Source organism: Lampetra planeri, chromosome 3 (assembly GCF_965212315.1).
Source record: "Lampetra planeri chromosome 3, kcLamPlan1.2.h2, whole genome shotgun sequence".
Classification (NCBI taxonomy): Eukaryota; Metazoa; Chordata; class Hyperoartia; order Petromyzontiformes; family Petromyzontidae; genus Lampetra; species Lampetra planeri.
In genome coordinates, this window is record NC_136109.1 from 18,021,262 (window position 1) to 18,045,306 (window position 24,045).

Sequence of the window (24,045 nt, forward strand, 5' to 3'; positions counted from 1 at the left end):
GGACTTGCATAACAATGACTTTGTCCCACCTATGAGATGTGGACTGGAGTCATGTGACTTGGACTCGAGTCAGACTCGAGTCATGAATTTGATGACTTGCGACTCGACTTGGACTTGCATAACAATGACTTTGTCCCACCTATGATGTGAGGCTTTCTTTCCTGGGTAGACATCTGGCAGAGCTATGATCACTGCTGACTTCCCACAAAGTGGCAATGGAGTAATCAGTGACAGGGTTAATGAAATGGTGCAGCTCTGAAATTGCCTGCTCACGCCACTGCTGATGGAAGGCCTTCTACTCGAGGGAGCTCTGGGGAACTATCTCTAACTAAACTATAAACTATTTTTTATCTTTTAATGGTAAGACTCATTGAGCTATGTCGCCCTTTTTCAGAAGTGACCTGGACACAATTGATAGCTGAACGAGGAAGCTCATCACGTGGAAATGTATAGCAGCCAAATACTCTAAACGCGTGATGTTGATTCAAGATGTGCAGGCAAAAACCGGAGGACCCAGAGAAACATCCACGCGACCACAGGGAGAGAGACACCGCAAACTCCAAATACACAACAGCAGGCGTCAGGGTTTGGATCGAAACCCACGACCACCTGTGTACCAGGCATACCCGCTGGCTGGCCAAACATCTTAGAAGAGGAGTTGGCAGTTCTCACACTTCACCCCACCACACTCGGCCTTTGAGCCGTACCCATTTGTACTGCTGCTGGCTGGGACAGAGGCGGCGGCAAGGAGGAGGAGGAGGGGGGGATTTATGAAACGTGCCAATCATTTAACCTCACAAAGGCTAAGCGTTAATTGTAACAGAACAGAGATCTTATCCATCGTAACGCGAGGGTTGCGCACAGTAGGTTGGGGGATGGGATGGGAGGAGGTCACAGTGCAGTCTGTGGCGGTGCTGCAGCAGGAGGAGGTGACGGAGCAAGCTGCCCCTGGCCGCTGCTCGTCGCCCCGAGTTCATAAGCAGGGGGCGTGCGAATTTGCGCACCTGAGACGCCCGTTCCGTGTCCATCAGCTGCCACTTCCTGCAGCTCCCACAGTCGTCGTCTCCCCCCCCCCCCCGCCGAGCTACTGAGTTGTCCGTGAAGAAATTCAGACGCCAAGTCCCATATGCGGCCAGGTGTTTGTTTTGCCTATTTCGTGTTTTTACAAACAGGTCAACGGGGCCGAAACAACAACAATTAATCATTGCACGCTCGCAGCATTGGCCCCGTTATGTTCCTACAAGGGGCGCTATCAACAAGTGTTGGCATTTTTGTTGTTGTTAGTAGAAGGCACCTGCTTTCCCGATAATACATTTCGGTAAAAAATGTGCTTGACTCGGAACCAAGCGTGAGCCCACTCGTGCACTAACGTGGCAAGGGAGACTGACATAACGATACTAAAAGTTAAAAGTCTCCTAAGTGTTCTTCTTGGTTCTTTCGGTAAAGTCATGTAGAAGGGAAATAATAAAAATAAAACATAATAAAATACAATTCTCACGACGTTTCAGCCACAACGCAAGCAGCTGTCCTCAGGTGAAGAACAGGTCTGTCAGAAAGACAGCGTTTGAATGAGTGTCTGCAAGGCTCAAATGAGCATTGCACAATACTATATGTATTAACTATACATTTTTATTTTACCAAGTAAAGCCCACTGAGCTATATAGATATTTTTCAGGAGTGACCTGTTCACAAATAATAGCCAAAATGAAGTGGCTTATCACGTGGAAATGTGTAGCAGCCAAATAACCCTTTGGTGGTTGTCAGTCCTTGGCAGGGGCCAGTCTCATCTTGTTGTTTTTCTCATGCTTGTTCAGGCAGGAAACCCTCAGCTCGTCTCAAGTCAAGGTTTCGGAGTCAGGTGCAATGTTGCTTTGTGTAACCACAATCGAGTACCATGTCGGTAAAGTCACGTAGAAGGGAAGTAATAAAATAATAAAAATAAAACATAATAAAACAATTCTCACGAATTGCGTTGTGGCCGAAACGTCGTGAGAATTGTTTTATTATGTTTTATTTTTATTATTTTATTACTTCCCTTCTACGTGACTTTACCGAAAGAACCAAGAAGATGTTTTACGTGCTGTGGACAAGGGCCAATCGGTCGAAACGAGCGCCTACGTAGATACACCACGTTCTTGACGAACGTGGTGAGATTTCCACTTACACGCGACGTACACGAATCGAAAAAAACAACAGCTCTTACATATTATTGGTTCTTTCGGTAAAGTCACGTAGAAGGGAAATAATAAAAATACAACAAAAAAATCTCACGACGTTTCGATTGCAACACAAGCAATCATCATCAGGTGTGAAACCCACAGCAATAATTTTTTTGAAAAAAAGTATTTCCCTTCTACGTGACTTTACCAAAAGAACCAAGAATATGAATCCATGCATTCACGAAAGCTTTAAATCGAAATTTAACAGCTCTTACACTTCGTTGAGCCGTCATTTGTGGTCGGGTCCCCTTCTTAAAAAGAAGCTAATAGCTCAGTGGGCTTTACCTGGTATCTACTACGTCACTTTACCGAAAGACCCAAAGAATATACAAATATATTAGAATGTTTTTGTGTGATTTGTTTACCTTTTCGATACTTTGCACTCCTATCGTGTTTTTGTGTTGTTTGTTGTCGTAACTTTCTGACCCGCCCCTACTGGACATGTGAAAAAAGAGCTTTATAGTTCATCGGATTCCTCCTGCAGTATAAACAAAGATTTTGATTCAGATTTTTGTTTTAATCAATGACTAAAGACATTGTTCTCCCCCTGTTATTTTTAACATGCGGGTTTGTTTGTTTTTTTGCACGCATCGCCGTCTTTGCCTACGTGCTTCACCTAAGTCGGCTCGCTCGCCCTCGAAGTGTTTTTGACATTGGCTGTAAATAGAAGTCCCCATCACCGAGCCGATGTTGACAGTGGAGAAGCAGAGAAGTGTCCCACGTGACGACGCTCAGAGGCCCGGCACTATACGGCGATTGTAGAGTACCGAGGCAACGAACAAAAAAGTTAGGCAGAGATTTTCATTAATTTCCTGCGCTCGAGACTTCCAAGAAATCCCAGTGATGGATGGAGTGAGCGAGCGGTGTATAACAGGCATGGTACTGTACATTGTGCAGTTTTGCACACTCGGGGCATCGGTGTTAAAAAAAATAAACTCCTCTCCAGAGGAAAATGGGTGGTGTGTGGATGTGTTTTTTTATATTCCTGTGCATTTGCCAGGATCACCAGACAGCCTGCTTCGTGAAAGCACCCATTCTGTAATTAATAGCAATAATAAAAACCAGTCAAACAGTCAAAGCGCCTTCCCGCTTAACCCTCTTGCACAATAATTATTCAAAGACCAAACCTAAAAGAAATGTTGTTTTAGTTTAATGTGAATTTTAGGACTCAAAGGGAACTCTCATAAAAAAATGTGTTGAAAATATTCAATGTGATTTTACAGAAGCCGTATTAATAACAGACGCAGACTTGATGTGCGAAAGGGTTAAAGTGAGTACCGTACAGGATGGTGATAATTTCTGTAGGTTGTGAGCCAGTGAGTGGAAAATCCACACATCCCCAAGCTGAGGCCATTCCCTCCAAGAGAACAAACACTGTTGACATCCCAGGAAGTGCTACTCATTTTATTGACCAGAAGAGTGATTATAGGCTGAGTGAGCGCACCAACAAGATTTGAATGTTTTGCAACCCTTCCAACTGTTAACCATTGCACTTCACCAACAGTGCCAGCCAAAGTAGCATATGATGATAATAATGAAGTCCTTTATTTGTCCATGAAAGCCTCACTGAAGCTCAATGCTTTATCAGGAGGGGTCGTGCATTGTGATGTTTGGCCAGTTCCTTTTAAAAGGAGCGTTTTGCATGTGGGAAGAAAGCGGAGTACCCAGAAGGAGAGAAAAACCCCTCCTCGCATATGAATTTGGATAATGCCCCAATGTCTGCACGGAGAGATCACAGACTCACTTTCTGTACAGACATCGTCTTATACAGAATAACCCATCCCTCAGGAATGTGATTTAAAATATGTATACTTTCGTTAAAAATAAACCTCTACATTCCGTCCGAAAACAAGAGCTGTGGATGAAAGTAAAACACTGAACTTTTGAGACAAAAGGTGAAACGATAATATACAGACACTGAGACACCTTTTGCCCATACGGGGGACATGCTGCTATACAAACACAACCTTCAGATTATTTTAACAGCTGCCTGAAATCTCCATCGTTCTTAAGCACCTACAGTTTATATAGTAGGAGCTTCGGGCAATAGACACTGCCGGAGCTTCAAAGAACTCCACAGAGTTGCGACAGATGTTTATAACGCAGTGGCAAATACCAATTAAACGGAGCCAGTGCCAGTCTTGTGTAGCCCGTGCCATTTGCGCAATTAGTGAGCAAACTGTTGTGTGACGAGAGTAGGCACAGGTCGAGGAATTCCAACAGCACTTTAGCTTGCACGTTGCCTGTGTTTGATGTTCTTTGTACGCAGCGTTTGTTTACAGCTTCTGGCGGACAATCACAATTCATTTTCACAATTGCCTACCTGAGTAGCAGCAACAACAGCAGCAGTACCAGTGTTGGGACGTAATTGAACAAAAATGGAAAGATATGCAGGATTTATATTTTCATTACACGATACTGCATTGACCCACTTCACGGTCGAATGGACTATGAAAGTAGTGTCCGACAAATAATCGAGTGCAGTGTTTGGCATGCCCTCTGAGAATTGAACCATGCGCGTGCTGGCTGACAGTTCAGCTTGCTGTCTCGTTATGCGGCACTTTTGGTTACGACTCGGCACCCCCACGGGTATAAAGCTAACAAATAAAAACGCCACGTTAAAAACACGAGAAGTTGTCAACGGAAAAGCACTGGTTTCAAAGATCTGACTGCTGCCAAACAGACGAGTGTACGTGTGCAGTAATTACTACACTTGTTTTTCAATTAACCAGGTAAGGCCCCCTTGAGCTATTCATCTCTTTTTCAGAAGCGACCTGGCCACAAATGATAGCTCAACGAAGTGGCTTCGACGCGGGGGACCACTGCAAAATCTGTAGCGCAAACCCGCAACTCGGACCCCACACTCTGAACACAAAATCAACGCCGCGAACGGAGACTAATGAATGAGCCGCACTTCACGTTGCGGTGGGGTCATGCGAGGAATGCGTACCGCGCAACCAAAGGTCTGCAAGCAAAAAGAAGAGAGCACTGGCAATTTGAATATTTCTTAACCCCCCCACCCCCACCAGACACAACGTTCACTACCGCCCCACTCCGACCGTGCAAAACTGTTCTGTCAGTCATAAACAATGCGGCTCTTTCCGAAAGAAAGTCGGTATTCTTTCACTTTCACCCGTAGCGCTGCGCGATTCGGAGCCCCGCGGCTACATCCTGCACGCAGGAACGCGGAATTTATTTCACTCTGCGCTGACGACCGCAGCGGTCACCTCCGTGCGTGTGCTAGAGGTCTGCGCGAGATGCAACGATGCACGGATTGCATACTCGCGCAGAGACCAGAATGGAAGGCGTGTGTGTGTGATTGTATGTGTGTTTGTGTATGTGTGTGGTGGGAAGCGGTAGTGTAGCGGTCAGCGCGCTGCGCTATGAACCCGGAGACCCGAGTTCGATTCCCCTTCTCAGTGGCGATTATCTGAGCCGGTGCTGGGCCTCCCCTAGGTCGACTCAGCCTCAAATGAGTACCTGGTGCGGTGTGTAAACATCGCCACTGGGGAGACAAAGGCGGTCGGGCGTGGTGCTGGCCACCCACCCCTCGTGTACCGTTTCGGCCTTCATAGGTGCTCGCTAACAGCACTTGCCCCGACAGTCTGTCACAGGCTATACGGGGGAACTTTTGTCTTTTGTGTGTGTGAAAGCAATTGTGATGAGAAGAGTGGGATAAGAAATAAATACGAGTTATGGCACGTGTCTTTTCCCATCTGAGCACGCATCAAAACAAATGACCGCTGCCTTTCAAAAGGCGGCTTCTATTCCAATGAACCCAAGCCCGTCATCATCTCGGAGGTTGTAAACACGTGTACGCAACACTCGGGGAAGGGGTGCATGAGGTCTCGTCACAGAGCTCGATTTAGACCGGTGGTTCTTAAACCTTTACTGCAGCCTTGCAACCCTTTGGTTGTCAATCGTTACAACAAAATTTAATAAATACATCGGCGTTTGATGAAACAAGGTGGTTTGTACTTACGTGCCCGTTCTTTATTTGTGTGTTTTTTCCGATGATTATTTACCGTCTAAAAAAAAATCTGTCATGTTTCGCACCCCCAGAAAGGGCACCTCGCACCCGCACGGGGTGCGTGCCCCCCAGGTTAATAAGAAGAAGAAGTAGAAGCACTGCTTTAGACGAAAGAGTTGCGCAAACACACCGCGGTAGCCCGCATTCGTCACGGTTCCACGTGTTCCGCCGTCCGTTGAGTTCACAACAACCGTCGCGCTCAGCAAACGCATGGAAGCGACTCAATCTCTCGCTCTCTCGCTCTCTCTCCACCTGCTCCTCCGAATCCGTGCAACGCGCACGCAGCAAGGGAACGAGCGCGCTGTGAGCCCATCGGAAGGACGCTTTGCAGTCCACGTGCTGCCTCTTACTCTGCGATGATACACGGGATGTGGGTGGTGGTAGTGGTGGTGGTGGAGGGCACGTGCCGGCAAAACCACGCCGAACGAAGCCACCCTCCCAAACAAAAACTCCACCCCCACCTCCGCTTCTCTTCAAACGCGAATTCGCGACCAACACGGAGCGCGCGGTGCGACGTTCACCGCATCGCCGAACACGTGGAGCCTCGCGCTCGCGTGCGATGCAACTGAACTGGCGGACCCCCCACACACCTCCCCCCTCTCTCCCCGAGGTCTCCGCACGTGTTACCTTTCGCTCAGCGCGTCTCCATCGCCGTCGGCGTCCGCTGCGGAGTCATCGTGGGGACGCGCGCCGAATGAACGCGAGAGCGCGCGCGGTTCCCTTCTCTCTCTCCTCTCTCTCTGTGCGAGAAGGGGGCGAGAGAGACTTGGTCGTTGTTGCGGCTCGCACGAGCGGCACTTTCTCCACCCCCCACCAGCACTCACCCTCCCAAGCTACAAGCAGCCGAGAGGAGGTTTCGGAGCGAGGCAGCACAATGGAGGTTGCCAGGGCTGAGCCGTGACCGTTTGTGAGTGCGACCCCCGGGAGCATTGTCAGAGCGCCCAATCACCCCCCGCCACCCCCTGCCCGCATCGCCCTGTCACACACAGCCCCACACACCAGGGTTCTACCCAGCCCCCTTCTCACACTCGCTCCACTCCTCCTCCTACCCCCCACTCCCGTCTCTTCCCCCAGTGAATGCTAATCCACACACACACGCAGTGGCCCCTCTCCTCTCCCCCTCCTCCTCCTACCCCCCTCTTTGCACCTCTCGAGCATAGAAGCGGTGGCTACGGACCCCTGCACCCACCACGCATGATGCATCAGAAGGAGGTTTTTTTCGCTGCGATGTGGCGCTACACCCACTGGGCTGCTGGGCTCTCTCCCGTCCCGGGCTGCAGCTCCGGGCTCTTGCTGCAAGGTCACGAGGGCTCTGCAACAATGGTTTTGGGTGAAACGTAACACTGCGATCGTGGCACGCATCTTCTTGGTTCTTTCGGTAAAGTCACGTAGAAGGGAAGTAATACAATAATAAAAATCAAACATAATAAAATTATTCTCACGACGTTTCGGCCACAACGCAAGCAGCCGTCCTCAGGTGAAAACCAGGTCCGTCGAGGCGACAGAGTCTGAAATGTGGCACGCAGCTATGTTCGATCCACTGCTGCATGAAAGCCTCCCCCTCCATTTCACTGCTGCTGCTGCATCATCAGCTCGATCCAGCGCTCCATCTCCGCGCTGGTCGTCCTTCTGGGTTTGTTCCCACAATTGTAATTAAGAGCAGCGCATCATACTTGTACGTCTCGTTGTTCACCCGCTCACGGATGCTAGAAGCATCGCCGCGTCCTTTTGACAGTGGAGGTCGTTTGGCCATACTTCACCACGCCGGTCCAGTGTGGGTTTGTGAGATGGGGGTGGGGGAGGGGTGGGGAACAAGTTCAGATATCACTCACCACTCATCAACTTTATTGTAACTTATATACTTGATTTAAACTTATGTAATGTATTTATTTAATGGGCGCCAAGGTGGTGGTGAGACGCTATCTTCCCCGCCTGGTATGCAGGAGGACCAGGGGTTTGATCCCGACCCTGACGCCTGCTGCTATATATATTGGAGTTTGCGTGTCTCTCTCTCCCCGTGGTCGCGTGGATTTTTTTTTAATCTCCGGGTCCTCCGGTTTATAAACATGCGTTTAGACTATTTACTAAATTTTGCTGCTATAAATGTGCAAATGATAAGCCACTTTGTCGAACTATCGTTTGTGGCCAGGTCGCTTTTGAAAAATAAGTTAACACCTCCGTGGGCTTTGTCTGGGAGGATGGACACGGTTTAGTTTCATCCGCGTGTGTTGTTGTAACGTTCTTACCCGCCCCGAGTGGACATCTGTGAGAAAGGGCTTCATAGCTCATCGGACTCCTCCAGTATAAATACATCTTGTGATTGTGATATCAGCCGTGGCCGGGAAACAAATCTCAGATCGAGGTGTTCACAGCACTCCACTCAGTCATGTTTAGGGCAATGGCTGCATGAAGAAGGGCCATTACCCGAAACGTCATCTATTATAGATTTTTGTTTTCCTTCTTTCAAAGCAGTGTTATTCACAATTGTCTTGAGGATCTACCGATCAAGAATCGCTCAGTGTGGCCGATTTCGAAATGTGTGTCTACCCAGCTCTAAATCATCTTTAAAAGTATATTCCTTTACGGCACTGTATTTCACGATGAAATCATCAAAATGCTATTTATTATTCAACAATGATTTATGTTTGCACGATGTTTGGGATTTCTCACATGGCACCGGTTATTTACTTCATCGTTGTGCTTTCATTTTATTTGTTTGTCTGTTGTCATTTTAATGATCCCAATCACTCGTTCAGACTATCCTGGTCTCTTGATGTCCATCTGAACATCTGTGAAAAAGAGCTTCATAGTTCATCAGATTCCTCCAGTCTAAATAAAGATTCTGATTCTTGAATGCTCACCCGGTTAAACAATATAAAATTGAACGCATCACTGCATGGGTAATACGTGCTTGATGGTATGCAATTATAGCTTAGAGAAAAACAATTAGGTGATTATCACAGAAAATAGCCTTAATGCGTAAATTAAAGGCAATTTCAAAACAATGCAAAACCCACAGGCTTAAACTGAACAAAAACAATTTTTTTTATTTCAGCAGACAAATCCCACTGAGCTATATAGCTCTTTCAGAAGCCACCTGGCCACAAATGATAGCTCAACGAAGTGGCTTATGACGTGGAAATCTATAGCTGCCAAATACTCTACATATTTCTGCAAAAGCAATAAAAGGTTGATTATTTTTTATGTGCACAGTATTCACTCACATTCGAAGACACACCAACTTACTCAGAGGTGCGAGGAGGAACCACGGACAAGTGGGAAGACAGCCACACGGTGAGCCGGTGCAAACCTACCCCCAAGCTCTGTGATCCTATATATATGAAGGCGTTATCAGCCAATTAACAGGTGTTTGTTTACATGTGGGAGGAAACTGGAGCACCCGGGGAAAAGTCACGCACACGACGGGGTAACACGCTATCCCGTATAGATGGAACAGGTGAAGTGCACATTTGCTGCACCACCGTATCCTGGCAAGCCAGGGTATATGACACCTCGATGCTCACGGGAAAAGACATTTGTGTGATCCACCAGCCCTCGTCTCTACAGTGATGGATTACAGGCGTGCGCCACCACCGGCTGAATTTGTCGCGCTGAAGGATATGAGATGTGCGTGTACGGTACATTGTTTTATACAGATAGCTTGTTGCATCGTGAAACTGTGAGAGATGCGATAGCTTGAGGTGACCTTCACCCAGCCGTGGATAGATCACGGCCGGTGATGATGATAAGCTAGAATTGTGAGCATAAAACAACGTCAATGGTTGCAGCAAATGAACACAAGTGTACGTAAATTAATCATTTGGTCCATTGCCAATTACGTTTTCGTCATACAAATGAAGGAAGTTGTATGACGAAAATGAGGCATCGTTTCGCAACTTGGAGCCTGGTGTCACAATGGGGTCAGCCACGGAAGGTGAGTGTCCCACAGAACTAATTGCAGTGTCACTCGTAGCTAGCTATCTCTGAGCAAAAGTCATTGGTCTGTAAGGAGCTAAGTCCAGTACATTTATAACTAGGACGCAATAGCGTAAAGAGGGTCATTGCCTGTACGATCGGCAGTTCACGAGCAGTGATTCAAGAAAACCTCACTGATGATGAGACACTGTATGTCGAAACCAATCCAGACTTTGCTTGTCTTGAAACAAAGCTGCTGTAATGATGCCACTCCCAGACGGTCGTGCGGTTGACGGGATGTGTAATAAATAAATATACGTGTTTTCGTGGGGAAGGATATGCGAATAATACATTGACCACTTGTTTATTTTGTTAAGTACTTCCGCAACTGTTAGAAACTGGGTTATCACGAGTGTTCCTTACTGTGCAAAGAGTGGAGCACCACGTGTCCATCGCATTACACGAATTTATGCTGAATATCTGGTCACGTGACATTTACAGTTTCTCAAGACGCTTTACAGGTTGGCACTGATGAGGAAGCTCTTACTCTTGAGTGGATGAGCAAGACTCATCGACAGGTGCACAGAGCTGCTGGTCCAATGGCTCAATATTTCCCTTAAGCCTTATCGGTGCGCGCTGACTCGATAACAAAACACATTATTTGGTGACACTGCTGCGTTGGCAGTGGTGCCACTAAGCACGACTGCGTGGAGGTTGAACTTCTTTCGCACCGTACGTAGCCAAGCGTGCTACTCGGAGGTGCGGGGAAACGACAACAGACTAAACAATTAATTAATAAGCTCAACACACTCGTCGACGACACCGCCTCTAAAGAAAACATGTAATTAGTGATGTCTCAGGCAATGGCTCTTCTGTGATATGAAGGAGGGCCATTGCCCGAAAGGTCACCGATTATATGTTTAGTTTTAATCTTTAAAGGCAGTGTTGTTGACGAGTGTGTTGAGTTTTTCGATGAAAAAAAACCATCTGAATTTGAGCGTTATACAAATTGTAAAATGATGCAGCAACATGTGAAATGTATGTATCCTGTGATCTAAACATTGTATCACATGACCGTAAAGTTCGTTTCCAATAAATATTGTTTTCTGGCACATGCCCTCCCAATGTGAGAATATTTTAATCAGGAATTCAGTGGACGATGGATTGGGAGAGGTTCTGATATGATGTGGCCAGCCCTGAAGCCCACGTTTGGGGAATTATCAAGAAGAATGCTTCACACTTAAGATTAACAAACATTGAGGAACTCGAAAACAGCTGTTACGGAACTGCTTTTATAGGGAGGGGCCATCATTTCACTCGGAAGAACCTGTGAAGGAGAACTGTGACACGACTCCAACCACGTGCTCAGAATGAAAAGGCAACAACATGGAGATGTTGGAATTAGAGGTTACATTTTCAGGTTTTTTTCCATGCAAAGGGACTTCGTGCCCATTATTTACATGCACAGACGTGTATGACCTGACAAAGGACCGACAACCCTGTTTTAGATGCTCACTGCGTACAAAGATGGACAATGCATCGCGCACTTTCAGACGCGCTTCTAAGGCCGTCTGGAAAGCTCTCCCTTCCGATATTAGGAAGCCGCTGGAGCTATGCACTTTTGAATCTACAATGAAAGCTCAGTTCTATAGAACTGCTTTTTTGTGTTTAGTTTGTTGTCTTTCCCCTGCACCTCCCATTATCGCGGTTGGCTATGTACGGTGTGAAAGAAGTTCAACAATCATACAGTCTAAGATGGGGAATTGGTATTCGTGAAAAGGCGGACCCTATAGTACCATTGCGAGCACTGCGGTCGGAAAACGCTGCTGTAGGAACACACACGTGGGCAAACACCAATCCTCGTGCATGTGACGATGCACCCCTACCCCACAGCGGCGAGCGATTCTCTGAATCGTCACGACTTGGGAATGATGATTCGGCTATTTTTCTCACTCTCACAAATACCGTCTCATTTGTATTGCTTGTCATTTATTTAGTTTCCTCGCATTAGCCTGGAGGTGACAGCAGCATATTGTCTGCACATAGTTTAAATTTGTATAAATTGTAAAAAAAAAATGGTATTCACCATTCCGTGGAACAAGAAATATAACCGTTTTCTATATTATAATTTAATAATTTACAGAATGTTGTCAGCACACTGCCATGTCAGTCAAGGGGTTGTTTGATCATACTTCACTACGTCGGTCAGTGCAGTTTGGTAATGTACCGGTTCCGATACAACTCCCCACTGATGTTAGCCATGGCTGGAAATCAAACTCAAGTCACCAGGTCCAAAGGGCAATGTGCAAACCACTGCGTCACCCCCCCCCCCACCTAATACATATACATATACAACTATATATATATTCGTGATAAGCACGTGATGCAGTGCAGGATATTCAATCATAATGCTGACATTGAGGGAAGCGTGAGATGTTGAAGTGTTGTGGTTCAATCTCCGTAATCTCCGGGATTTGCATGGCGTTCATGCTGGCTGTCTCGAACGGCCAATCTGATTCGGGCAGACAACCAATTGGCCGCACGTCTCCTTAATCTCCAACAACAGCCAGACTGGGCACCCACAGACCACAATGCCTGCAGGGCCTAAGGAAATTCCTCCCTGCTGCCAACAGCTCCAGCAGTTGAAATGCCGTGGTGGGTGTTTAGACTCAGTTGCTGCTCTGTCCCAGGGCCAGAATGCTCGATCAACAAGTAGACTGGCTCACGAGATGTAAACATTAAAATATTTAGCAAAACATGTTAGCATTCCGCTGCATCTTGCGTTACTATAAGCAACAATCTCCCGTCTCGGCGCCCTTCGACGCTGATGACCAACAATAACACGTGCGCTCCAAGCTTAACAAACCCAATTACAGCGCACGCTTAACGACAATAAACATCTCGTTAGCAAGTGGGTTAAAGTCCAACATTGCTCTGGTTAAGGTCTCGTGCACTCCGCCTCAATTCAGAGCCAAGTCTTGGTCAATTCTTGCCCCTAGTCTATCGCTTTCAATTAAGGCTGTCTCAAGAAAAATGTTCATTAAAGCTGAGTTTGAATGTTTGTATGTTACCAGCCTCCACGAGTCTCACTCTTAAATTATGGCCAGCTTCTGCACTGTTGCTACGCGTGAATCATGAGCAATTTAATGCAGCTTCTCCGCAACTGATTTCATCGCTCAAAACTCAACTATTTTATAGTTTTGTTACCTTTACCAGGTAAGGCCCACTGAGCTATGTAGCTCTTTTTTCAGAAGCGACCTGGCCACAAATGATAGCTCAACAAAGTGGCTTATCACGTGTAAGTGAATAGCAGCCAAATACTTTAAACGCATGTTGATTCTGAATGTGAAGGGACAAATCGGAAAACGCAGAAAAAAATCCACGCGACCACAGGGAGAGACATGCAAACTCCAAAGATACAGTCGTCAGGGTCTGGATTGAACCCAATACCTCCTGTATACCAGGCGAGGACGTTAATATCTCGCCACCAATGTCAACTCCTTTCTGGGAATTTTTGAAGCATAAAAAGGCCACGTTAGCAAACAACAACAACAACATGCATACTGCATTACACACAGTTTCATGAAAATGATGTCTCAGAAATGAAATAAATTGGCAAACATGATTTTTTACTGAAACATTAATTCACCTGCATTGTGTTATATGAAGTCCTCACACGTCAATCCTATTTTTTCTTAAGTTACTTTTCATTCTGATTAATGTTTTCATAATGATTTTAAACCACCACTCTGACCAAAGGGGGAAAAGGCTTAAGGCTCAAATCTATTAAACAAATCAAATTACACATTTAGAAGTTTTAGATTTGCTAAATTAGGAACAGAGCATTGCAAGTGAGATAAACAAGGCGGTGTAACACAACGTAATCTAATGACGTTTTGGCAGGGATGTGATTACAATGAGATCTTATTACAAGTGACTGATTTTTGCATGGGACAAAAGTTTCCGCGGTTCAAAAGTTTACGCAATTGCATTAAGTAAGTCTGATTACAAATGGCAAGCAGACAGTTTAATGGCCATTGGCTCTGCATTAAGGACCTCCAAAGGGATGTGTTGGCCATTTTTCTTAGGTGTTTTCGGTAAAGTCACGTAGGTAAAAAATTTTAATTAATAAAAGTAAAATAAAAAATACAATAAAAATCACGACGTTTCGGAGGCAACACAAGCTTCCGTCTTCAGGTGGAACCGTCACAGCACGATAGCTGTATCAAGTGAGAGAAATTCTAAGAAACAGTATTTGTATATATACTGGTTGAGGGTGGGAGGAGCCAAGGTAGGCCCTGAATATTATGTCTGTGAGGTTCGGTGTGGTGTGTTGGCCATTGGCTTTGCAAACAGCGGGCACTGAACGTGCGAGAGGAGAACCTGTATCCTTATTCAGAGAATAACGCCACTAAATGTTTACTTAACAAACTCGCATAATAGCAGCCGCACAACAAACTTTCACGTTGTTAAAATCAGGTGATGGATTTGTAAACGATGGGACGGGGTACTTCTACAATTGGGTGCCGGGCGCTGTTTTTATTTAATACAAAAGTGTCAGGAAAACGAACATCGTGTGTAATTGTCATTCATCAGAATTCACACCGGTTACAAGAGACGTAAATGATTACTTTGCTGTTCGTGAGTCAAAAGAACACAGTTATATTGGGGACTTGGGGGGAAAGATCGTTGAAAGAAAGGCAGAATAATATTTGAGTAGAAAATACTGCTTATTGCTATAAGCGCTTGGTATTATTTTATGGTGTTAAACGAAACAAGAATGTATTCTTTGAAAATAAATCCCTCAGAAATTCTATCAACCTTACACATGAACGAGCAGCGCAAGACTATGAGCGCAGAGCGTCTTGCGAAATAACAGCAAGCACACGTTACCTCCCATTCAAAGAAGACAAATTACCTCAATATTGCTCACACTGTTTTAAATTGCGATTGACTGATTAACTGAAGTGGAGTCACATGGCCAGGACTGCCATCTTGTGTAATTTCACGTACGCATTTGCACGGCGGAACACACCCGGTCCCTTTCGGCTGCCGTAGGGAAGCATAATATTTTTTTTTATATCGGGCCAAAATACGTCGGGAAGTGTTTTTTCAGACCGCTAAATGCCTCTGGAAAGTCAGCTGTGGCCCATGACACCCGCTGTGTTTATTGGAGCCAGATATGTGAGAGGGTGGGGCGCAATGGTTGAGGGGTCAGTCAGCTGGTCCTGGCAGAATAAAGTTGGAACAGTTTAGAGCCATTTGATGAGGAGAGCATTTTTACGTGAGGCCTCCAGCATGTGTTCAAGTTTAAAGTCAAAAAGGTGAAACTAATTATCGGTAGTCTTTGTCACAAGCAGTAATCATATGACACCAACTCTTGAGCAGGTGAATATTTACAAGCTATTCCTAAGAATGGTGAAGTAATTTTAACATGCAAAGCATGCTGGGATTTCTTGTAAGATTTGACGTTGAAGGCACATTTTGGAATAAATACATTAAAAACTTTCGGTAACGATGTTGTGTGTCAGCCTTTATCATCTCCTGTTCATGTGTCTTAAATTGTCTGTGTGTTTTTTCTTCATCTTACATGGCACAACTAACACCTACACTGACACACTTAATGGGATGATTTTCCAGAAAGAACCTGTTCAACTACAATGCTAAGGACAACAGGTGTTTTGAATTTTTTTATGTTTATTCATTACGTAATTCTAAGAGTGAAGAAGCTTTGTCACAAATTCAACATTGACTTTGCATGATCGCAGAAGGGTGGGCCCTGTAGAGACCATCACACGAACTCCGGTCAGCGTCACAGCAGCGGCTTTTGGCTGGCCATCGAACAAAGATGGTGGTCGCATCGCATCGCGAGATTTCAGATGCGCTCCTTGACGCCGTCTGGAACGCTCCTCCTTCCGACATTAGGAAACGACCGGAGCTATGCACTTTTCAATCGAGATTGAAAAACTAATTTCTTTATAATCGCTTTTGGGTTCAGTGTTGTTGTCCTTCCCCAAGCATCTCCGATTGGCACTATTGGCTACGTACGGTGCGAAAGGTGATGTGGAAATGAAACATGCCTGGGGACTAACTAAGAGCAGGAGAATCAGGCTGGCGGTGGTGGTGGTGGGGGGCAGAGGGGTGAAGGTGTGGAGGAGGTCCCGACAGGCTTGGCTGATTGTTGTGCCAGCACAGAGGGCAGTATCCCCCCGCCCCCCTTCTCTGGAAAACAATGGCAGTGTAGGTCTACGGGCACAGCCAGACTTTTGAAGTTGGGGGTGTCCTTGCTACAAGCGAATGATGTTTCCCGGTGGTTATTGGCGAGATCACAAAACATGATTCATAAGAGGAGTTTTATACTGCACTTGAATTATAAGTATATTTCACCAACACTCCTACTGTACTTGCTACTGACTTGGGACCGAGCCTGCTGTTCCTAGGATACTGTGCATTTAAAGGATCCATCATCGGCATAATACAAAAACACAGCGATGTTTGTTGAAGGGAGAAAAAAAATCACAGGCTCAAAAATATTCAAATTTTCGTCCAAAAATGTGGGGGTGTCACTTAAGTTTAGAAGTCCGGCCAGACTGCCAATAACGCTCACAGTGTCTGCACCCCTGGTTGTGGTTGAGGGGTCCAGAGAGAGAGAGAGATGGGGATGGGAGGGAGGGAGGGAGGAACACCAAAACTGGTCCGTTGTCGATTTACAGTGGCGGCACAGATGGGCAGGCCAGCCTTCCAAGTGCTTAAGAGCAAAGAGGCAGAGAGGGAACTCACTCAAGGGCAGCCATGCCTCAACCCACAGACATCTGTGCAAATTGTTGAGGTTAGCAGGAGGGCACAACACTGACGGGTAATCATTAAGGGAATAAAAACACGTCACGATGTTTACTTGCTTTACTTTTTAGGTGATGGTTGTGTGACCGCATTTTGTTTGTCAGTCTTATTTTGTAGTTGTCAAAAGCTGCGGAAAACAACATGTGAATAGCATATTTGTAAAGCCACGAATTTAAATGGATTCTTAAGCTCATTGGCACGCGTATGTAATCATTGCATGTCAGATTGTTTAGCATGTATTGCAACTTTGGAGCAATGAAACAACTGTGAGACAGTACTAAAAGAGAAACAATACAAACGCGATGGCAAAAATTAGGCAAAAATAAATCAATTGCAATTCTTTAATCGAATCGTGACCCCCAAATCATAACGATTGATGGAATTATGACGTGGGGGGGGGTAGGGGGCCAAGTCAAAAGTTCACATATTTACCTATCAGTTTATGTAAATGCACCCGTGGAATTATTTTTGAAACGTTTTTCCGTTTAAGATGCTAATCTGCCAGCTAGGTTGGCTATAAACAGACTTTCCGTCCAACCATCCCGCGCGCGACAAGTGATCGAGATTTCCGAAACACATATCCGTAGCGCCTACACCACGCCGCAGCAAATATTATTGCACCGCTGCCGTGTAAGGTGTCCTTCCTTCATCGCGTTTCTCCAAACGCTCCATCATCACCACTGGCACAGGTGTCCAGGAAAAGAAAAAAAGCCCCCATCCATCCATGCCGATAAATGTCTGGACTGAAATTACTGCCAGTAGTATAAAACATTTTACGAGGTATTTGCCAAACTTAAATGAGGTCACGCATCAAGAGGTTTATCGGCCAGAACTGAAGTGCCTGCACGCACCACCACCACCACCCGTGGGGGTGGCACAAAATGTTCTGTGTTTGCGCACTCCCTCATGAACTTTGCCAACAACACTCAGTGAGTGGCAGAGAGGTGGCCCTCGGTTGGCTCACGGGGGCCCAATGCTCATGTCGCAGCACTAAGCCCGAGGCCACAATAAACGTCCCGATTTTGGCCGGGATAATCCCGGTTGCAAATAGGATATCCTGGTGCCTCTGAAGCGTTGGCTACAAATCTGGATTTTTTTTTTCCCAAGTTTAAAATGTACTGCCTTCACACTCAACTAATGATAAAGCTCAATGGGCAAGGTTTACTGAACCAGTGGGTGTGATTGGCAGAGGAGTAGATGTGGCATGTGACCGGTCTTCTTCTTTCGTATGGCTGATGTAGATGCAGCAAACCGGGGCTAATACGACAGAGAGCGAGGCCATATAAGCGGGATTTGGAGCACGATGCAGTTATGTTAAAGGTAGCTAGGGCTAAAAGGCAGAGGGGCTGTGAGCTCACCACGTGTCCCGGTTGAGCCTCTCAAGTGTGGAGGCCTTAGTTGAGCCGGCACAATTGAGATATTTGGTTCAAACCTGGGAAGCTTACTCGTGATTCAATTCCGGGATGCCAGAATGTAAGATCCCGCAAAGAAAGAAAATATCATATAAATCTGCCACATCCCTTCATTCGGTCCACTGAAGTGTTTAAGAATCACCAGAATGGCATCATATTTAAATTGGTAAAACTAATCACCTTCCCTAAGCCCATAGCCAGCATTGGCAGCCAATGTGCCTCTTGAGGCCACTAAATTGTCCTCATAAATGTCAGCCCGCTGTGTTTATTTAAACACCGCCTGACAAGGCCAATTCAATAAGAGCCTCATTTTCACGATTCAGATTAATTCAATACAGAATTCTAATCTATAATGTAATACAAACGTGTATGATAAATGTGACAATAAAATACATATATAACTTGAACCCCCTTTATCAATCAACTGATAGAAGACAGTCTCCCCACACCATGTCAGTTATTTAGGTTGTTCGGACATACTTATGATCAGTGTGGGTTCGTGAAGGGGATACGTGCCAGAGTTGGTTCGCATATCGCTTGCCACGGATGTTAGCTATGGCCAGGAATGGAACTTAGGTCGCTGTGTTCGTAGCACAGTGCGCTAACCACTGCACCACTGCTCCACAACAACTTGATAATGTAACCAGTCTTGAATTACTCAATCATATTAAGTTGCTCGGTTATTGTCTGAATAAAATGTATATATATAGAAATCACGTGCTACAGCTGATGAGGAAACCCAACAGCCAGACACGCGTGCAGGCCAGAAACGAAACGTTCATTATTTACATCAAAGGTGTGCATTGGCCCCTAATAGCCACCGGCTCTAAACAATTTTAATGTCTTTCGTTTCTAAATTCCAACATTTATTCCCAGAGATGTCAAATTTGCCATAGAATTCCAATCGTGCATTGCACTCAGGCACATTGTGTCTTGGTGTAAAAATTGCACGGAAACCGCTAAACTGTGAGCAGCGGTTATCCACTGGACAGACTGGCTCCTGTCATAGAAACACGGAGTTTCCACTGCTGCCTGGGGAGAGTAAACAAAGCTATCCATCGCGCCCACTCACGTAAATTATGAAGCGCTCAAACACTCAACCGCCACACAACTGTTGCCTAGCATTGTATGTGTGTACGAATGAATGTATGTATGCCTGTGTCTTACGAACAAGTTCTATTATCTTCAATGCGCACAGAGCGCCATGCTCGTCGCTCGGCCCTGGAGACGGCACGACGTCTCGAGCCACGTTGCATTGTTCGCTTTTGCGAAGCTTCGGCGAGAGAGGCAGCCTTTAACGTCAGGGTCCCGATTGTGATGCAAGCCGTGCCTGCAGGACTATAAAGGACCTACCCCGGGCACAACAAGCACATTTGCACATTCTGTACCCGCGGAAATCACACACGCGCACAGCAACAACAACAAAAAAACTCGCCCCACAACAAACACACCGACTGCCCTGTGCCAGCGAGGCCACCAACTCAGCCTTCGGGAGGCGCGGGACACACCGATGCCACGCGGGAAATGGAACAATGCCAGCCTCCTCGTCTCCTGCAAAGTCACTCGGGACCAAGGGCACAAGAAATCCTCGGGGGTGGGGGGTGGGGGTAGACAGCTTTATTTTTTTTTTACAAAAATGTTGTCGGTCGCTTTGAAAGCGAATGCAATGACGTAAGGGAGGGCCTTGTGGATTTATGGACTGGCCATGCAGGCGAGCGTCTGTGATCACGCATAACATTCCGAGTAATAAAGTCCATTGTGTCTCAAATTGCCGCACAAACGTGACAGGAGAGGTTTTATTTGACATTGAAGCGCGGGGGACGGGTGGGAGGGGATGGTGATTCGGGAAAGTGGAAATGTTTTTTTTATTTAATCAAAAGATACGTTCAGTTGGGGGTCAGCAAAGAGGACGGTCAGAGAAGAAAAGCGACAATGCAGCTGCGATGAGAAGCAGTGTTGATAGCGAGACAAAGGCACTCGCAGGTAGGGAAGAGAAACGTTTGAAGTCTGCGATTCAGAATCAGAAATCTTGATTTATCCTGGGGATTGACCAAGAGGAAGGATTTATGCACGCAAGCACCCAGCACAGCAGTGATGGCTCACGTGATCTGAAGTGAAAATGAACATCGCTCACATACTATGCGACCAATCAGCTAAGTAATACGAGTTATACGTCCTTGAAATCCGAATGCGTCTCTGCGGCAGCGCTGTCATGGAGTGATCTGAGCGGGTCATAATCACGGGGGGCATGATCGCCATACGCCTAGCCGTCACCGTCTCTCTCGCCGCCACGGTAGCCACGAGGCAAAGCCGCGCCTGGACTTCGCTTCACGAGGAGGCGCGGCGGGAGGTGCCTTCATTCTTGTCTCCACAACTCGACGAAGTAAGCTCAACGATACCTCGTAACATTTATAGTGCCGCTAAAACGCAGCTCGGTTTCGCTTTGGCTTAACAAAATAAAAAGCAAAATAACACCCCCCCCCCCCCCACATGACCCCCCCCCCTCTCACTCCTCCTTCTCCCCAACATGATTCGTTTCAGTATTCTATTAAACCCATGTGGAGCTGCAGTGCTCATATCCTACTCAGACTGGCATGGTGATAGACACGTAATTAAAGCCAGGAATGCCACTGCGTCAACCACCGGGAAAGTCTCCCGGAGACTCGACTAGAGCAGCCGCGTTTTTGATCTATGAATGTGGTCTCAAGCACGGTCTGCTGCTCTCTTGGAGGCACATTTAAAACCACTGATCCCGAGATCGTGGCATCGGGTTATCACTGCTTTAGACAAGAGAGCCGCTACAACTGAAGAGGAAGCATTGCATTAACAAAAACACACACAAATTTTCAAGCCTATACCAGATATGGCTGGTTCAAGTATTTCCCATAGTTAGTGCAACTAACTAATTAGACGAATCAGCTAAATATATTTTAATCAAAGTTAGTTCACTACAAACGATGCATTTTCTGAGGCTCATATAATTCTCAGATTCAGCATTTACTGTGCCTAACACTTCACTCACCCACACTCTGCACTTTAAGGACACTGCAGCCCAGCACACAGTTTCACATTGTCTCTTGTCAGATAAAACGTAATATATGGTTGCACTCTGGAAGGAAAACAATATATATTTTGTTGACTAATTCAGCCTGGAACTAGGTTTTCCAACTATCTAAAATTTTATGGACTTTGGGGCTATAATGAAACACGTATCACATCACATTTGTAAGAATCAATGGTTTTCAAGTCATATGCATTGTATGCACTGAGTTCATATCCCCCCGGCAGCCACGAGAGGTGCTTTTGCATTCATGGCATTATTAAGAAAACATCAATGGATTATTTAATTGAATATTAAAAATTTTTAACATGACAATTTAAATAATCCCTAGAAATGTGATTTATGTCATTCCTTACACAAAGTCTCTTAAAATGAGTGCATGTCTCTGTGAATTGCAATTTTTGTTAAATTTAATGTGAGTAAACCACGGTTACTTTGTAGATCCCGTGCATCTGCTGGTTTCCAACCCTCCACCCAGAATGAGAAGAGCGTCAGTGTTGATGTCCAGAGTGGGATATCCTGTCTTCGTTCATGTCCACCATAAAGGGAGCTCTCTGATGATGATAAAATAATGTTTAGTCTTGACATCAGTAATAACTATCATCACGAAGATGGTAATCCTTGAACTTGAACAGTTTTCATCGAGCGATGGATGAACAAAATACCTTGTTTTTTTATCACACAAATACCATTACACAGCGGCATATGAATTAAAAACAAATGTTTTCCCATTTCTAATGTTTTAATAAAACAATGCTACACTGATGATGCAATGGCTCTTGTGTGCCATTAAAGTAACGTATTGTTACTGGGCAGTTACCTAGGCTGCCAAACTCCCCGGTCACTGCTCTCCAATAACCGTCCAAGGGCCGTGCCGGGACACCACGACGATGTAAATAGTGGAGCAATGCTTGGCCTTGCTGGCCAGTCGTGGTGGGCAGGAAGAAGCGCAGGGGGGCAGTCAAGAGGGCAGGGGGCCGACAGGAGGGCAGGGGGCAGACGGGAGGGCAAGAGGCAGGCAGCAGGGCAAGAGGCAAACAGGAGGGTAGGTGGTGGCTAGGAGGGTAGGAGGCAGTCAGGAGGGTAGGGGGCAGTCAGAAAGGAAGGACAGACAGGATGGCAGGCAGGAGGGGAAGGAGCAGGCAGGAGGGTAGGGGGCATTCAGGAGGATAGGGGGCAGAGAGGATGGTAGGCAGGAGGGGAGGGAGCAGGTAGGCAGGTAGGGGGCAGGTAGGAGAGTAGGGGGCAGGTAGGAGTAAGGCAGGGAGGGCAGGCATGAGGGCTGGGGGAAGGAGAGAGGTGCAGGGAAGGTTCCGTCTGTGAAAACAAGACAAAGCAGGCCCCATCGCTCATCCTGGCACCACGTCAGATCCCTTAACGCGGGAGGAAAGATAGAGCGGCCAGACCCAGGGCCAAACACATTCTCTGCCAAGAGGCACACGCGCAAATTTACGCATGTGCGCGGGCGGGCACATACCCGCACGCGCAGACACATACATCTACCCCCACACGCGTGCACACCCAGACACACATACGCACCTCCGCTGCCCCCCGCTGCTTCTGACAAATGCGCATATTCGCATTCGTACAAGTGGTCCCCCTGAACCGATACAAATCACAGGTTGGCATTCTTTTGGTAGGGCTACTATCATCCCAACACAAATGCGATATCCCCGTTTGGTTCGTTTAGGGTCGTGCGAGATTGTTTGCATTCGTAGTTTTTGTTTTAAACGTGGAGCTATTGACCCCTTTCAACTTGTGGCACCCGCTTGCACATCCCAAGCTGCTGCTCAAGGATTAATTTTTTTTTAAACGAAAGAAGACACCGTTGTGAGTTATTTTTCTAAACAAAAAACGTGAGCCAAATACTCGTCACGAGAACGTTGACCCTGAGGCCCATATCAGTCTACGGCCCTGGAGGCGGCAGCAGCAGCAGCAGATGTCACGTGTGCAAACAGGCTGCGGCAAGTTGAAGAAGCTGGCAGGGCCTTCTTGGCTTCAGGAAAACACAAAGTCCCCTTTCGCTTTTAAATTTCGATTTATTATGTTTTATTTTTATTATTTTATTACTTCCCTTCTACGTGACTTTACCGAAAGAACCAAGAAGATTATTGTATTATGTTTTATTGTTATTATTTTATTACTTCCCTTCCACGTGACTTTACCGAAAGAACCAAGAAGATGAATCCCCTTTCGCTGCAACCGTATTGAAGACATTGTCAGGGGGGAGGGCGGTGAGGGGGGGGGTACCATTTAGCAGGAATGTACTGAAACGCAACATTTTATTAACTCGATGAAGACAGTGGCAGCAGCAGCAGCAGTAACAGAAGAAGAATGATTATTTTGACAAATAATGCATAGCTGTCAACCCATACGGTTTACCCGTGTTCTTGTACAGGGAAACTGAGTGTTCAGGTCCAGACGGCGTACAGCCGTTTCAATTTGGGCACATTTGTTTCATCTATTTGTTTGTGTTTCTCCCTCGTGATGGGACTGTGCGAGTTGGACGTTGGGATTTATAAGGGGCACGGGGTGACCAATGAGGTCTGAATTGGCCTGTAATTAGTA

The 24,045-nt window shown here is 46.2% G+C and overlaps 1 protein-coding gene across 4 annotated transcripts in view; it reads right to left on the reverse strand.

The window, feature by feature from the left end:
* LOC144739426 (semaphorin-4A-like) overlaps positions 1-24,045 on the reverse strand; it is a 103,980-nt gene that overhangs the window by 71,823 nt on the left and 8,112 nt on the right. Inside the window, exon 1 of one of the 4 annotated variants that reach the window (XM_078622381.1) lies at positions 6,877-7,173. The exons of the other annotated variants lie outside the window; for them this stretch is intronic. The gene's annotated coding sequence lies outside the window, so the exon portion shown is untranslated. Of the gene's footprint in view, positions 1-6,876; positions 7,174-24,045 lie in introns of those variants that run through there. 4 annotated transcript variants of the gene reach the window in all.